Source organism: Pan troglodytes, chromosome 1, assembly GCF_028858775.2.
Source record: "Pan troglodytes isolate AG18354 chromosome 1, NHGRI_mPanTro3-v2.0_pri, whole genome shotgun sequence".
Taxonomy (NCBI): domain Eukaryota; kingdom Metazoa; phylum Chordata; class Mammalia; order Primates; family Hominidae; genus Pan; species Pan troglodytes.
In genome coordinates, this window is record NC_072398.2 from 117,909,499 (window position 1) to 117,926,547 (window position 17,049).

A 17,049-nucleotide genomic window follows, 5' to 3' on the forward strand; every position below is an offset into this window, starting at 1 on the left:
TTATTTGAATCTTGTCTCTTTTTTTTCATTGTTAATCTAGCTGGTGGTCTATCAATCTTGTTTGTCCTTTCAAAAAACAAACTTTTGGTTTTGTTGGTCCTTTGTATGAATTTTTTTCACCTCGGTTTCATTCAGTTCTGCTCTGATTTAGTTCTGTCTTTTCTTCTGTTTGCTTTGGGGTTAGTTTGTTCTTATTTTCTAGTTCCTCTAGGTACAATATTAGACTGTTAACCTGAGATCTTTCTAACTTCTTGATGTAGTCATTTAGTGCTATAAACTTTCCTTTTAACGCTACTTTTACTGCATCTCAGTGACTTTGGTGTGTTATGTCTCTGTTTTTATTAATTTCCAAGAATTTTTTTATTTCTGCCTTGATTTCAGTATCTGTCATTCAGGAGTAAGTTGTTTAATTTCCATGTGATTGTGTGGTTCTGAGATACCTTCTTGGTATTGATTTCTATTTTTATTCTACCATGGTTTGAGAGTATGCTTGATATGATTTACATTTCTTAAAATTTATTGAGACTTGCTTTATGGCTGACCATGTGGTCAGTCTTAGAGTATGGCTGATGTGCATATGAGAAGAATGTATATTCTGTGGTTGTTGGTGGAGTATTCTATAGATGTCTGTTAGGTCCAATTGATCAAGAGTTGAGTTTAAATCCAGAATTTCTTTGTTAGTTTTCTACTTCAGTGATCTGTCTAATACTGTCAGTGGGGTGTAGAAGTCCCCCACCATTATTATCTGACTGTCTAAGTCTTTTTGTAGGTTTAGAAGTACTTGTTTTATGAATCTGGGTGCTCCAATGTTGGGTGCATATACACTGAGGATAGTTAAATTTTCTTGTTGAATTAAACTTTTTATCATTATGTAATGCCCTTCTTTGTCTCTTTAACTGTTGTTGATTTAAAGTCTGTTTTATATGATATAAGAATAGTGACCCCTGTTATTTTCTGTTTTCTGTTTGCGTGATAGATCCCTTTACTTTGATCCTGCCAGTGTCATTACATGTGAGACACCCTCTTGAAAACAGCAGACAGTTGAGTCTTATTTTTTTATCCAACTTGCCACTCCGTGCCTTTTAAGTGGGGTGTTTAGACCATGTACATTCAATATTAATATTGATATTTGAGGTTTTGATCCTGTCATCATGCTGTTAGCTGTTGTTTGGTAAACTTGATTGTGTAGTTAATTGCTTTATAGGGTCTATGGGCTATGTATTTAAGTGTGCTTTGTGGTAGTAGGTATCATTCTTTCATTTCCATGTTTAGAACTCCCTTAAAGACCTAAAATTCCGTTAATGTTTGCTTCTCTGGAAAAGATTTTATTTCTCCTTTGCTTATGAAGCTTAGATTGGCAGAATATAAAATTCTTGATGGGAATTTCTTTTCTTTAAGGATGCTGAAAATAGTCCCTCAATTTCTTTTGACTTGCAAAGTTTCTGCTGAGAAGTTCGCTGTTAGCCTGTTAGCATTCCCTTTTGTACATGATCTGCCCCTTCTCTATAGTTGTCTTTAAGGTATTTTTTTTTTTTTTTTGGAGACAGAGTCTCACTCTGTCACCCAGGCTGGAGTGCAGTGGCACTATCTTGGCTCACTGCAAGCTCTGCCTCCCAGGTTCATGCCATTCTCCTGCCTCAGCCTTCCGAGTAGCTGGGACTACAGGCGCCTGCCACCACGCCTGGCTAATTTTTTGTATTTTTAGTAGAGACGGGATTTCACCGTGTTACCCAGGATGGTCTCGATCTCCTGACCTCGTGATCTACCTGCCTCAGCCTCCCAAAGTGCTGGGATTACAGGCATGAGCCACCACGCCTGGCCTAAGGTATTTTTCTTTCACATTGGAAGGTACAATGACTATGTGTCTTAGGGATGGTCATCTTGCATAGTATTTCACAAGGGTTCTTTGAATTTCTTGAAGTTCATGTCAACCTCTCTAGCAAGGTTGGGGAGGGAAATTTTCATGGACTGTATCCTCAAACGTTTTCTGAGTTGCTTATTCTCTCTCTTTCTCTCTCAGAAATGTCAATGAGTTGTAGGTTTGGTCTCTTTACATAATCTGACGTTTCTCAGTTGTTTTGTTCATTTTGTAAAAGTATTTTTGCTTTATTTTTGTCTGACTGGGTTGATCCAAAGCACTGGTCCTCAAGCTCTGAGATTCTTTCCTCAGCTTGGTCTAATCTGTTGTTCATGCCTCTAGCTGAATTTTGAAATTCCTACGGTGAATTTTTCTATTCCAGAAGTTCAGTTTGGTTCTTTCTTAAAATGGCTATTTCAACTCTTGTATCACTTTATTGGCTTCATTGGATTGGGTTTCAACTTTCTCCTGAGTACCACTGAGTTTCTTTGCCATCCAGGTTCTGAATTCTGTATCTGTCAATTCAGCCACATTTCAATCTGGTTAGGATTCATTGCTGGGGAGCCAGTGCAACCATTTGGAGGTAAGGAAACACTCCTTCTTCTTGATTGCTGGAGTTCTTGTGTTGATTTTTTCTTATCTGAGAGAGCTGGTGTTTATCCTTTTGAAGTTGCTGTTATTTGGATAGGGCTTTTTGTTTTTATATGCTTTTGTTCTCTTGAGGCTTTGACTGTGGTGTGTATTGTGTATAGTTGATTGGCTTCATTTCTGGGTGTTTTCAGAGGGCCAAGGCTCTGTATGGGTTATTGAGTTGTGGCTAGATTCCTGTACTGGGTTTCACAGTCAATGTGTGCTAAAGGAATTTTTGATTGGTGGTATAATTCAGGCTGCATTCCAGTAGATGGAGCTTAAGAGTAAGGGCCAGCAAATAGGCTGTCACTCAGCTATGTGCCTCTTTTATATTTCAGGGCATTCACAGCAGTGCTTTGTGGAGGGAGAGATGTCGGGCGTGAGAGACGACCCCAAGTTTGTTCCTAGGCCTTGGAGGAGCACCCTCTAATCATTGGCATCATGCCTGCATTTCCTTAGCCCCAAGAAGGCCCCTGGGAGGCTACACTCCCACCTCCCTTGGGTGGCCAGAGTCAATGGTTAGGTTGTCAGGAGACCCACAGCTCCCCCAAGATCCACCGGTCCTCTGTGTTTGACATAGTCAGAGTGGGTTATGGAGTATGTCTGCGGATGGTCTGTAGATGCAGTGGGTCAAGATTGGAGGATCCTCAGGGAAGTGTTGTCATGGGTGCACAGCTGGTGCAGCACCCATGACTCATAACTGGGGGGTTTTGCTCAGCAGAAAACTGTGGGGACTACCCACCTTGTGCTCCCCTGACTGAATCTCCTTCCAGTGTCTGCCCCCATAGCAGGCCCAAACAGCTAGTTTTGTTCCAAGCCTTCTGTGCCCAGATTGCTGGGCTGTTAGGTGTTCTGGGCTGAGGGGCTCCCCTGGGCAGAGGCTGTGGGCTGTTAAACAGGGTACACCCTTCCCAGACTGATTTTTGTGGAGGGAGGCATGCCCAAATCCCACACTAGTACATGAACCTGCACCTCACCCTTCTGAGGTGTTCTGAGAGTGGGGGCTCCTCACCTGCTTGAGCTCAGGCCACAGATCTGAGCTCGATACCCCTGAGCTATGTGCTCAAACCCTGGGGAGTTGGGACCTGCCCCATGGCTTTGTCCTTTGGCCCCTTGGGGTTGAGCACTGGCTGTGCTGAGGAATGGGGGAGGCTGAATCTTTCCCAGGCCACCAGCAAAGCAATCAGGTGGGGCAGTGGAGGGTGTGCTGTGTGCACGCTCTTGCACAAGCAGCCAGGCAGGGGCCTTAGGAGGAGCCAGTGGATAGGGGGGTGTGCAGATCAGATGCACCCTAGTACTGCAGGAAAGACAGCTCTGCTCTCTCCCAGCCTGGCAGTCAGCAAGGGCTAGAGTCACTCAGAGCAAAATGGAGAGCCTTGGAGGATGGACACCTGTGGTCACATTTTGCTGCGGTTGTCCCCCATGCAAAACCTTTTGGGCTTAGCACAGGTTCAAGTTCTGCCTCTGCCTACTTTCCAGGCAGTTCCCCTGCAAATTCACATGTCTATGGGGGTCATGGCATCTCTTGTAGCTGAATCTCTTCCTTAGGACCTGCTTAGGGCCAGGAGCTGGTCCTGGTGCTCAGCAACTCTGTGAAGTATTCCCAGCTTCCACCCTGTTCAACCTTAGTGTCTGTGTTGCCTCTCTATTGACTTTCTGTATTTTCTCTCAAAAGATCTGTTTGAAATGTGTTGGATTAGTCAATTTTTGGTTTCTCTCAGTGGGAGAGGCATTTCCTAGCTGCATCTAGTCAGCTATCTTGTTCTTCTCAATCCTTTTCAATTTCTTTCATCAGTAGTTTGTAGTTTTCCTTGTAGAGATCTTTTGCTTTCTTGGTTAAATGTATTTTTAGGTATTTTTTAAAATTTATTTTTGTAGCTATCATAAATAGAATTGCCTTCTTGATTTCTTCCTTGGCTAGTTCATTAATGTTGTATAGAAATGCTGCTGATTCTTGTGTGTTGATTTTGTATCCTGCAACTTTACTGAATTTATTTATCATATCTAAGAGTTTTTTGATGGAGTCTTTATGTTTTTCTAGGTATAAGATCATATCTTTAGAAAAGAAGGACAATTTGACTTCCCTTTTCCAATTTGGGTGCCTTTTATTTCTTTCTCTTGTCTGATTGCTCTAGCTAGGACTTTCACTCCTATGCTGAATAGGAGTGGTGAGAGTGGGCATCTTCATCTTGTTCCAGTTCCTAGAGGAAAGGCCTTCAGCTTTTCCCCATTCTGTATAATGTTAGCTGTGAGTTTGTCATATATGGCCTTTAATTTGTTGTGGCATGTTCCTTCTGTGCCAATTTTGTTGAGAGCTTTTATCATAAAAGGATGTTGAATTTTTATCAAATGCTTTTTCTGCATCTATTGAGATGATCATATGGCTTTTGTCCTTCACTCTGTTGATGTGATGTATCACATTTATTGATTTGCATTTGTTGAACGATACTTGCATGCCTGGGATAAATCCCACTTTGTTATAGTGGGTTTTTAAAATGCGCTTTTGGATTCAATTTGCTAATGTTTTGTTGAGGATTTTTGCATCTGTATTCATCAGATATATTGGCCCAGAGTGTCCTTTCTTTCTTTTTTTTATTTTGTTTCATCTTTGTCTGGTTTTGGTAACAGGGTAATGCTGGATTCATAGAATTAGTTGGGAGAGGCTTCTCCTTTTCAATTTTCTGAAATAGTTTGGAGAATTGGTGTTAATTTCTTTTCTAAAGTTTAGTAGAATTCAGCAGTGAAGTCATTCAGTCCAGGGCTTTTTCTTTTGTTGGGAGAGTTTTGATTACTGCTTTGACTTCATTACTTGTTATTAATATTTTCAGGATTTTCTATTTCTTCCTGTTAAAGCAAACTATGGCCTGAGAAGGACTCCGTACTTCTATATTTCAGTCCTTATGGATGAACTGTAACCTAGCTTAATAGGCAGACAAGATCGAAAACCTAACTTAGGAGTATGAGCCTGGAACAATAGCTGAGTCTTGGCCAATCCCAGTGGCCATATTTAAACCACTCATAGACTGCTAAGTGTTCATACTGTGTTCAAATAAGGCAAACGCCAACCTTTAACCAAGCCAGGTGTTTCTGTACCTCACTTCCGATTTCTGTACGTCATTTCCCTTTTTGTGTCTGTAAGGTTTTTTTGTTTTTTTGTTTGTTTTTTTGGTTTTTTTTTTGTTTGTTTGAGACATAGTCTCACTCTGTTGCCCAGGCTGGAGTGCAGTGGCACAATCTCAGCTCACTGCAACCTCCGCCTCCTGGGTTCAAGTGATTCTCCTGCCTCAGCCTCCTGAGTAGCTGGGATTACAGGCGCCCACCACCATGCCCAGCTAATTTTTTTTTTTTTTTTTTTTTTTTTTTTAAGTAGAGATGGGGTTTCACCATGTTGGTGAGGCTGGTCTCAATCTCCTGACCTCAAATGATCCTCCCACCTTGGCCTCCCAAAATGCTAGGATTACAGGCATGAGCCACTGTGTCTGCTCTGTCTATAAATTTGTTCTGACCACAAGGCATCCCTGGAGTCTCCTGAATCTGCTGTGATTATGGAGGCTGCCTCATTTGCAAATCGTTCATTGTTCAATTAATTCAATTAAACTCCTTTAAATTTAATTCGGCTGAAGTTTCTCTTTTAACATTTCTGATTCAATCTCGGTAGGCTATATGTGTCCCAGGAATATGTCCATTTACTCTCGCTTTTCCAGTTTGATAGTGTATCATTATTCATAAAGTCTCTGATTATCTTTTGTATTTCTGTCTTATCAGTTGTAATGTCTTCTTTTTCATTTCTGATTTTGTTTATTTGGGTCTTCTGTCTTTTTTCTCGGTTAGTCCAGCAAGTGATTTATCAATTTTGTTTATATTTTAAAAAACACAACTTTTGTTTCATTGATCCTTTGGTGTTTGGGGTTTTTTTTTTTCTTTTTAGTCTCTATTGTGTTTAGTTCTGCTTTGATCTTTATTATTTATTTCCTTCTACTAATTTTGGATTTGGTTTGTCCTTGCTTTTCTAGTTCCTCGAGGTGCATCATAAAATTGTTTATTTGAAATCTTTCTACTTATTTGCTGTAGGCACTTATTTGCTATGAACTTCCTTCTTAGCATTGCTTTTGCTGTATCCCACAGGTTTTGGTATATTGCGTGTGTTTCTATTTTCATTTGTTTCAAGAAATTTTTTTATTTCTTCCCTGGCCCAGTTGTCATTCAGGGGCATATTGTTTAATTTCCATGTATTTGTTCAGTTTCCAAAGTTCCTCTTGTTATTAATTTCTACTTTTATTCCACTGTGGTCTGAGAAGACACTTCATATAATTTTAATGTTTAAAAATTTTTCGATACTGGTTTTGTGTCTTAATATATCATGTATCCTGAAAGAATGTTCTGTGTGCTGATGAGAAGAATATGTATTCTGTAGTTATTGGGGGAAATGTTCTGTAAGTATCTGGCAGTCCATTTGGTCTAGTATGTAGTTTAAATTATTATTTTTTCTGTTAATTGTCTGTCTAGATTATCTGTTTAATGCTGAGAATGAAGTGTTGAAATCCCCAAGTATCATTGTATTGGAATCTATCTCTCCCTTTAAATCTAATGTTTGCTTTTATATCTGGGTGCTCCAGTGTTGGATGCATATATGTTTAGAATTGTTATATATCTTCTTGCTTAACTGATCCCTTTATTATTATATAGTGATCTTCTTTGTCTTTATTGACTGTTTTTGACTTAAAGTCTGTTTTATCTGATATAAGTATAGCTACTTCTGCTCACTTTTGGTTTCCATTTGTATAGGATATCTTTTTTCATTCCTTTACTTTTAGTCTACATGTGTCTATGTGTGAGATGAATTTCTTTTAGGCAGCATTTAGTTGGGTCATGTTTTTTTCTCCATTCATTTAGTCTATATCCTTTCAGTGGAAAGTTTAATTGATTTACATTCAAGGTTATTATTGATATGTGGGGACTTATTTCTGTCATTTTATTAATATATTTCTGGTTATTTTTTGTATCCTTTGTTCCTTTATTTCTCTTTTATTGTTTATCACTGTGGTTTGGTGGTTTTCCATAGCGATAATGTTTGAGTATTTTTCTTGTTTTTGAGTTTACTCTATCTGTGGGTTTTATATGTGTATGTGTTATCATGATGGTAGATATATTTCTTTCACTACTGAGTGTAGAATTTCTTAAGCATTTCTTGTATGACTGATCTAGTGATGAATTCCCTAAACTTTTGCTTGTCTGGGAAAGACTTTATTTCTCCTCCACTTATGAAGGATAACTCTGCTGGTTATAGTATCCTTCACTGACCATTTTTTTTTCTTTCAGCACTTTAAATATATCATCCCATTCTCTCCTGGACTGTAAGGTTTTTGCCAAAAATCTGCTGTTAGTCTGATGGGAGTTCCTTTATAAGTGACTGCCGAGACCAGCTTGGTTGGGGAGACCCTAACTCAGCAGCGCTAGAGGAATTAAAGACACACACGCAGAAATATAGAGGTGTGGAGTGGGAAACCAGGGGTCTCACAGCCTTCAGGGATGAGAGCCTCGAACAGAGATTTACCCACGTATTTATTAACAGCAAGCCAGTGATGAGCATTGTTTCTATAGATTATAGGTGAACCAAAAGTATTCCTTATGGGAAACAAAGGGATGGGCCGAAATAAAGGGATGGGTTTGGCTAGTTGTCTGCAGCAGGAGCATGTCCTTAAGGCACAGGTCGCTCATGCTATTGTTTGTGGTTTAAGAACACCTTTAAGTGGTTTTCTGCCCTGGGTGGGCCAGGTGTTCCTTGCCCTCATTTCGGTAAACCCACAACCTTCCAGTGTGGATGTCATGGCCATCATGAAGATGTCACAGTGCTGCAGAGATTTTGTTTATGGCCAGTTTTGGGGCCAGTTTATGGCCAGATTTTGGGGGGCCTGTTCCCAACAAGTGACTAGATGCTTTTGCTGTTTTTAGAATTCTTTGTCTTTGACTTTTGACAGTTTAACTGTAATGTGCTGTGGAGAATATCTTTTTGCATTGTATCTATTTGGGAAATTTTCAGCCTCTTGTATCTGGATGTTTAGCTTTCTTGCTAGACTTGAACAGTTTTCATCTATTATTTTGTTAAATAACTTTCATTTTGTCTTCACCTTCTAGGACTCTGAAATTTTGAATATTTGGTCACCTTAGGGTGTCCTATATGTCACGTAAGCTTTGCTCACATTTTAGAATTCTTTTTTCTTTATTTTTGTCTGACTGGTTTATTTCAAAAGACCTGTCTTCAAATTTGAAGCTCTTTTCTTCTCCTTGATGTAGTCTATTGTTGAAGTTTTCAACTGTACTTTCTATTTCATTCAATGAATTCTGTAGTTTCATAATTTCTGGTTGGTTCTTTTTATGATAACTATCTCTTTGGTAAATTTCTCATTCATACCTTGAATTGTTTTTCTGATTTCTTTGTATTTTTCAGGATTCTCTTGTATCTCACTGAGCCTCTTTAAAAATCAATATTTTGAATTCTTTTTTTAGGATTTTATAAATTTCTTTTTTTACTTAGATATGTTACTGGAGAATTATTATGTTCCTTTGGAAGTGTCATACTTTCTTGCTGTTTCATGTTTCCTGTGTACTTATATTGACATCTGTGCATTTGGTGTAACAGTTGCTTCTTCCAGTTTTTGAATTTGCTTTCATAGGGGAGGACTTTTTCCTGAAGATGTATCTATGGTATTGTTTGTGTAGGGAACTTTGGCCTTGATTCTGGGTGTGTACAGTAATGTAGTCTCTGTATGATTTCTATGGCTATAGGCAGTGTTAGTGATGTCTGTGATTTCTTCAATGGCTTAGGATGAGGTCATTAGTGGAGGCTGTGGTGAAGTATTGCTGGGGACTGGGACACCAGGTGGGCCAGTCTTTGGGACCTAATGGTGACAGTGGTAGGCTGAGTGTGTCTGTCCTTAAGCCCCAGGGTGGCATATGCTGGCACCAGTGTTAGCAGGTCCAAGCATGCTGATTCTTGGGCTTCCAGGTGGCTTGTTCATATGCTGGTGGCAGTGGTTGGCTGGCAGGTGGGTAGCTTCTCAGGAACCTGGACAGTAGGCATGTTGTGAGTGATGGCAGTGGCAGTGGTGAGACAATTCTCTGGGTCCCAAGCAGTATGCAGTGGTGTTGGCAGTGGCTGCAATGGGCTGGGCCATCTAGTCTCCAGGTCTGCAGGTGTTGTGTGCAAGTAGGTGCCAGCTGCGGTGGTAGTGGAAGGGTGGGTGGGGCCAACTTCAGGCCCCCAGGAGGAGTTTTCAGGTGCTGACACTAGTGGACTGGGCTGGATGAACCTCAGGCCCACAGACTATATGCTCTGGCATGGATTAGGGGAAAGCCAGCCCGAGCAGGCTTGAAGTCAGCTCCCCACAACAATGGTGCATACTGGCACTGGCTGTGGTAGGCAGAAACAGAGTGATCCCCAGGCCCCCAGCAGAATGCTTAGGGTTGTGGCAGCAGCAACTGCATTATGGCCCTGGTCCTGGAGAGGGTGATGTTGCTTTCAGTGGCAGCAGTTATATGTAGGCGAGCTTGGTTTATGCTTCAGACCTAATGGCAGCAGCCCTTTCACTCACACTTTAGCCCCACCAGCATAGTAACAACAGCTATGTGCAGAGGATTCTGTCTGGGTGTGTGAAAATGTGCAGTGGCTCTGCTTCTGGAGGGAGTGGGGTTAGTGGCCTGCACTTCAGCCTCAGTGGCAGCAGCCAGTTGTGGTGGTAGCTGCAGGTGGGGAATCTCAGTGGGCACCAGGGCCATGGAGATGCAGGCACTGCTGGGTCCCAGGGAGAGTGCCGTTCGCATGGTGTTGGGCTCTCAAAATAGCACCTTACACAGGAGCTGCTGATGCCTTGGGGATGTGTGGGATCCAGTGTGAATTCCCTCTCTGGGGCAGTGCCATTTTGTGGTCTCCAGGAAGCTCTCTGTTTTTGTCTCAGGGCCCCTGCGGGTCAGGGGCTCTACCGTGGCTAGGACTGCAGAAGTCCACGCATGGCTGGGACTGCAGGAGTCCACGGTGAGAATGTGGACCACGAGGCATCTCTCACTTCCCTTTTCCCCACAATGGGGAGTCTCTACAGACTCCTAGCTGGTCCTGGCTGAGCAGGCTGCCTTGCTTCCCTTTTATTCCTTGCCTTGGGTGTTTCCTGACACTTCTCCAATGAATTCCAGTGTTCTTTTTTGGATGACCTATTTGAAATGTGACTATCTACTCACTATTTAGGTTCTTCTTTGTGGAGGAGGCAAGTACCAGCCATCTTTAAGCCCCTCTGACTTGAACTTCTGAGAACCAGAATCTTCCTCGAGGCCTTAAGTACATGATGAGATGGTATCTGAGGAAGATGAATCTGTTTATTTGCAGTAGTGGAAGAAAACAGTGGCATAAGTAATCACAAATAGCAGATTATTATAAAACGATGTAGCAGGTGCTATAATATCCTCAATCTGTTTTTTTCAAGCTATGACTTTCAGAATGCTAGGGCTCCTGGGAAAGACCTTGGGGATGCTAAGTGGGGTGGGTGGATGAGGCAAAGCTGAGGGGAAGCGGGACTCAGCACCCCTCTCTCTTTCCCACCTTAACTGGAACAGCACTGCTTTTATTGTTTTAACACATGGAGTTCCAGATGACGTTTATTTTCAGACAAGAATTTAATAGATCTTAACTGAACAACATCAATTAATTACAGAAATATGTAGCCAGACAAATGTGCCAGGAGGGGGTTGTTTGAGGATAAATACTTTGCTGGGCATTCACCTCCCAGGGCTGTTAGAGATTACTTCACATTTTCACCTGTGAGATACCAGCTCTGACAAGGGGAAGATTCTCCCTGAGAAGACAGATTTGGAAGGTTGCGGATATGCCTGTGCCTCAGGAAACGATTGAACCTGGCTCACTTTATTCAACACACTGTGCAGTGGCCTTTCAACTCTTAGCCCGGGGGTCTGTCTCAGGCCCAGTCAGGCTCTGTCTTCAACTTGATTCCCTCAGCAAGTTCCAAGGCCTACTTTCCTCTTCTGGTAGCTACCCCCTGAGGCAGATTTGGAGTGGGGCAATTCCTCCCTCCCAAACCCTCCCCCCTTCTCTTTGTTACCCCAGACAAACATTCAAGAGCTTTTCACCCTGGATAATTAGACCAGGGCAACAAAAACAACAAACCTAGGGAAGTTACACAGGTTCTAGATTCTTATAAATATATTTTGAATACCGTGGCTTTTGTCTCCTTCACAAGAGATAATAATGGATAAATTCTGCCCTCCACATTTATTTATTTTTATTTTGTTTTATTTATTTTTATGAACGAGGCAATTTATTTACCTAGCATGGTTTGTTCTAATGCATCTTGTTGTCAGCTGCCACCTCTCTGGTGATTCTGTCCACATCTCTCTGTCCCTGAGGTGTCAGTTCGTGGCCCCCATCTTGGCCCTTTTCCACCATTTTCAGCCCCTCCAGGGCTTGGAGGACCTGGCGGGCCACACTCTTGGAGCCTCGACTGAAGTGGCTGGGCATGACGCCATCTTTGATGTCCCCCATCGATCTTGGTCATGGAGCCAACCCCAGCGCCACCCCAGAGGTACAGATGCCGCGCTGTGGAAGCAGCTCATGTGTAGAAGCAGTTCTCATCACAGAGAGCAAGCTCTTTATGCTTGGCCACCCATTTGGGGACTTTCGGCTGCCCAGACTTTTTGAGAAAGGCTGCCAGAGCTCTGACGAACTCCTGCTGGTCCACATCTTTTACAGTAACTCCAGGCATCCTGCGGCCTCTGTGCTGCCAGCCAGGGGAAAGGGCCACATTTATTTTTAAATGACCTCACCAGTGATCTTTCATTCAGACCTGACTCTTAGATGTCCCCAAGGAATGATGTGAGCCCGCCCCTTGTCTTAGGAGTTCTCTGATCTTCTGTCCCACATGAAAAGGATCCCCTTTAAGCAGTTTCTCATTGTCATGCTTTTATCCCATTACTTCATACATGACCTTATACTATGTGTTCTGGGTTCTTTTTTTTTTTTTTTTTGAGACGGAGTCTCGCTCTGTCACCCAGGCTGGAGTGCAGTGGCACAATCTTGGCTCACTGCAGGCTCTGCCTCCCGGGTCTATGCCATTCTCCTGCCTCAGCCTCCCGAGTAGCTGGGACTACAGGCGCCCATCACCACACCCGGCTAATTTTTTGTATTTTTAGTAGTGATGGGGTTTCACTGTGTTAGCCAGGATAGTCTCTATCTCCTGACCTCGTGATCCATCCGCCTCTGCCTCCCAAAGTGCTGGGATTACAGGCGTGAGCCACTGCACCTGGCTGGGTTCTTAAGGATGTGTAACAAATCACCCAAAATTTGACGGCTTAAAATAATGATTTACTACTTCTCATGGTTTCCACTGGTCAGGAATTTAAGGAGGTCTCCGCTGGGCAGTTCTGGCTCAAGGTCTCTCATACGCTTGCAATAATATGTCAGCTGAGGCTACAATCATCTGAAGGCTTTACTAGGATAGGAGGATCCACTTCTAAGGTGGCTCATACACATGAATGGCAAATTGGTTGCTGGCCATTGTCCAGGGACTCAGTTCCTCTCCATGTGGGCCTCTCCACGTTGCAGCTTGAGTGTTCCCATGGCAGCTGGCCTCCCCCAGGGCAAGAAATCCAAGAGATCAAGATGGGTGCTGGAATGACTTTTATAACTTAGCCTTGAACATCATACACTATCAATTCTGTCCTCTTTTACTGGCCACAAAGGTCCAGCCCTGATTCAATGTGAAAGGGGATTACAAAAGTAGGCAAGGTTCATTGGAAGTCATCTTGGAGGCTGGCTCACCATACTATAGAAGGGCTAGAAGAAGACCAGGCTCAAATAAAAAGAAAAGGCAGCGAGTAGATGCCCTGGAATGCAAACTAGGTATTGAGTGAGTAAGAGAGAGAGTCTCTACCCTCTTGAAGCTTATAATCTATTGGGAATGACAAGTTTCATATGAATAATTGCACTTGGAATAAAACCCAATATCCTGAACCTTGCCCCTACCTATTCTTTTCTTCTCCTCATCTCCTTTCTCACTGAGCGCCAGCCACACTTCATTCCTTCAACAGGCTGAGCTCTTACCTTCCTTAGGGCCTTTGTACTTGCTATTCCCCAGAATGCCCTCCCCTGATCTCTGCATGGCCAGCGCTTTCTCACCATTCAGGTCTCTGACTTAAATGCTACCTGATATTTTCTTGGGTATTTGTTGTCTGCCTCCCCCTACTAGAAAGTAAGCCACATGACAACAGAGACTTGTTAAGTCTCCTTCACTTCTACCTCCCCAGACCTGAAATGGCACTTGTTACATATTAAGTGATGAATATATAGCCTAATGAGCAAATGAAATACCCACTTTCTGACCAAATTGTATAAAATTTTCCTTCTAGAATATTGTAAACTCAAGCTCTATCCCTATTTCTTGGCCATCTCGCTATCTAAAGGTTGGTGAATTACAGACTTATTCTACGATCTAACCTTGCGGATTCCTTGCCGCTGAGCAAATGGGTACCTCTGCCATGCCTGATTTCTAGATCCAGTTACTTCTTCCCAGGCCGACTATATTATTTGTATTTTTCCACAGGACTGAGTCCTCCATTTCTGATTGCCTTTCTTTGGTTTCCTGTCCCAACTTTCCTCCCTCCTCCAAAGGAAGGGCAATTCCAGCCTTGTTTTGCTGCACTTGTGTTTTCAGCTTTCTTGGGCTAAAATATTGAAAGCATTGCTCATTAGCAACCCAGATTTCCTGCTTTTCAGGGGAAACGACATGATGAGCAGGGCCCCATGTGTATTTATTTCAAAAATATGTTTTTTAATTTGAAAGCAAATGGAGGCTGCAGGTCTGCAGGTCATTTCACCTGCTGTGGCATGTGATTAGTGAGGCCTTTTCTCTCTGGGTGGTGGTGCCAGCTAATGAACTCATGCTCCCTATGTATGTTTATCTTCAGTTAATTAAAATTTTGCCAAATCTTCCTCACAGCGCTTGTGCACAGCAAGGCCAAGCCTTGACTTGTGGCACTGATCCGGGCTGGCAAGGTAGATGGGGGTGGTCATGCTATTAAATATTAATCTAAGAAGGCAATCAAGCCTGTGGGCTTCCACCCCTGAGGTTCTCCCACTGGGAAGTCACAAATCGATACCAGAGCTCCATGCTTGTGGCAACTCTTCCTGCCAGGCCTGAGTCAGCAAAAGACACAGTTTTACCGAACAGTTATTTGACAATAAATCTGAGTAGAATTCTGGGAGATCTCTCTTAAATACTGGAATGAATTACACACACATCTACCTGGGAAGGGAATGTTAACTAGCTGGTGAAACTGCACCTTATGAATGATGAATGGGCCACTTTGCCAGGATTTATTTTGAAGTTACGGGTCAGATGAAGACGCTATAGCAAGTATCCTATACTTCAGACGGCAGTTTTGAAAATCTGCCTATGCCAGGGATGGGGGAGGAGATTAAAGGTTCAGTTGGCTCCCAAAGCCTCCATTGCCCCATTTTCAGAAATGTGGACATTGCCTCCTCACAAGTTCACCTTCCTTCAATCACTTCAGTTACCTTCCTTCTGCCCTAGCTGCCAAATCATTTCGGCAGATTCTTCTGCTGACAAACACGAAAGTTAGAGCACTCTATTGTGGGCTGAATTTTGTTCCCCAAAAAGATACGTTAAAGTCCTAACCCCCAGGACTGTGAATGGGGCTTTAATTGGAAATAGGATCTTTGCAGATGTAATTAATTAAGATGGGTGGGCCCTGATCCAATGATGGGCATCCTTATAAGAAGAGATAACAGACACACGCAGGAAGCCTGCTGTGTGACAAGGGAGGCAGAGATAGGGGTCAGGCATCTACAAGCCAAAGAATGCCAAGGAATGTCAGCAGCCATAAGAAGCTAGGAAGAAGCACATACAGATCTCCTAGAGCCTTCAGAGAGAGCACGGCCCTGCCACCATATTGATTTCAGACTTCCAGCCTCCAGAATTGTGAAAGAGTACATTTCTGTTGTTTTAACGCAGCAAGTTTGTGGTACTTTGCTATGGCAGCTCTAGGAAACTAACACACGCTCTGCTCCTAACCCTGATGCTGACTGCCATGGCCGTTTGCCTCCTCTACAGACCTCGTTGATAGGCTCAGTCACCCTGATCTCCTTCCCTTCCTGGGAGGAAGTGGGAAACTAGGCTAGGAAGAAAGCCTCATCACATCTCAAGTCTTGCCCATGATTTTTGAAACATCTCTGCCCACATTCTTGCCTAAGTAGGGGTCAGTGAACATAATAATATCTCTCTTTAATGAGGGAGAATGTCACTCTGCTTCAGGCATCGTCACTCTAAATTGAAGTCTCATGGGCTGGCATCACAGATACAGAGAGAATAAGAGCGATACATTTGTGCTGACCCTGACACATGTTCTAGAAATCAAATTTTTATTTTCACATTCCTGGCTAATTCTTTGTCTCTTCCAAAAGTTGAATGTTACAGGCCGGGCTTGGTGGATCACCTGAGGTCAGGAGTTCGAGACCAGCCTGGCCAACATGGCAAAATCCCATCTCTACTAAAAATACAAAAATGGCTCACACCTGTTATCCCAGCACTTTGGGAGGCCGAGGAGGGCAGATCACCTGAGGTTGGGAGTTCGAGAGCAGCCTGACCAACATGGAAAAACCTGTCTCTACTAAAAATACAAAATTAGCCAAGCGTGGCAGCACATGCCTGTAATCCCAGCTACTCAGGAGGCTGAAGCAGGAGAATCGCTTGAACTCGGGAGGCCGAAGTTGCGGTGGGCAGAGATCGTGCCATTGCACTCCAGCCTGGGCAACAAGAACGAAACTCCATCTCAAAAAAAAAAAAAATTAGCCAGGCGTGGTGGCATGTGCCTGCAGTCCCAGCTACTTGGGAGGCTGAGGCAGGAGAATCACTTGAACCCAGGAGGCGGGGGTTGTAATGAGACAAGATCGCGCCACTGCACTCCGGCCCGGGCAACAGAGTTAGACTCTGTCTCAAAAAGAAAAAAAAAAAGTTGAATGTTACAAAAATCCAGTTAAATGGAGGGTTTGAGCCAGGGAAATCTCTAAGAATAAAGGCTGTACAATATTTTGTTGTCTTGAGATAGCTAAGGAAAGGGACATTGAACTTGAGGTCAGAAAACTTAGGCCTGAATTCCAGCTCTGTTCATCCTCACAACATCCTTGCAGGTTACATATAATTAGCCCTCTGTACACGGGGCCAGATGAGCTGAGGCTGCTCCTTGTCGCACTTCAAAACAGACATACTTACAGGAACTGGGAAGGTGGCTTCTGCTTGGTCTTTGTTTTGCTGAGTGGGACACACAAGCTGAGGGTAGAGAAGAACTGCTCTGGACAACAGAATGAGTTTTAAGAAGTTGTAGAGGTAAAAAAGAGAAACAAAATTATTAGCAGGGAAAAAAAATGTGTGAGGCAAGATGAAGAGGAGTGGCTGATGAAGAATTTGGTTTAGTTTCTACTGTGTGGTATACTATATGTATCTTCTTCGCTATGTCTCCAAAAAGATCTAATTAATATGTTA

General features: G+C 42.9%; 1 protein-coding gene and 1 pseudogene across 1 annotated transcript in view; both read right to left on the bottom strand.

The window, feature by feature from the left end:
* The window catches only part of NBPF7P (NBPF member 7), a 548,664-nt gene that overhangs the window by 441,503 nt on the left and 90,112 nt on the right, over positions 1-17,049 (bottom strand). The window lies entirely within an intron of this gene.
* Positions 11,835-12,282, bottom strand: LOC129137418 (small ribosomal subunit protein eS19-like; annotated as a pseudogene).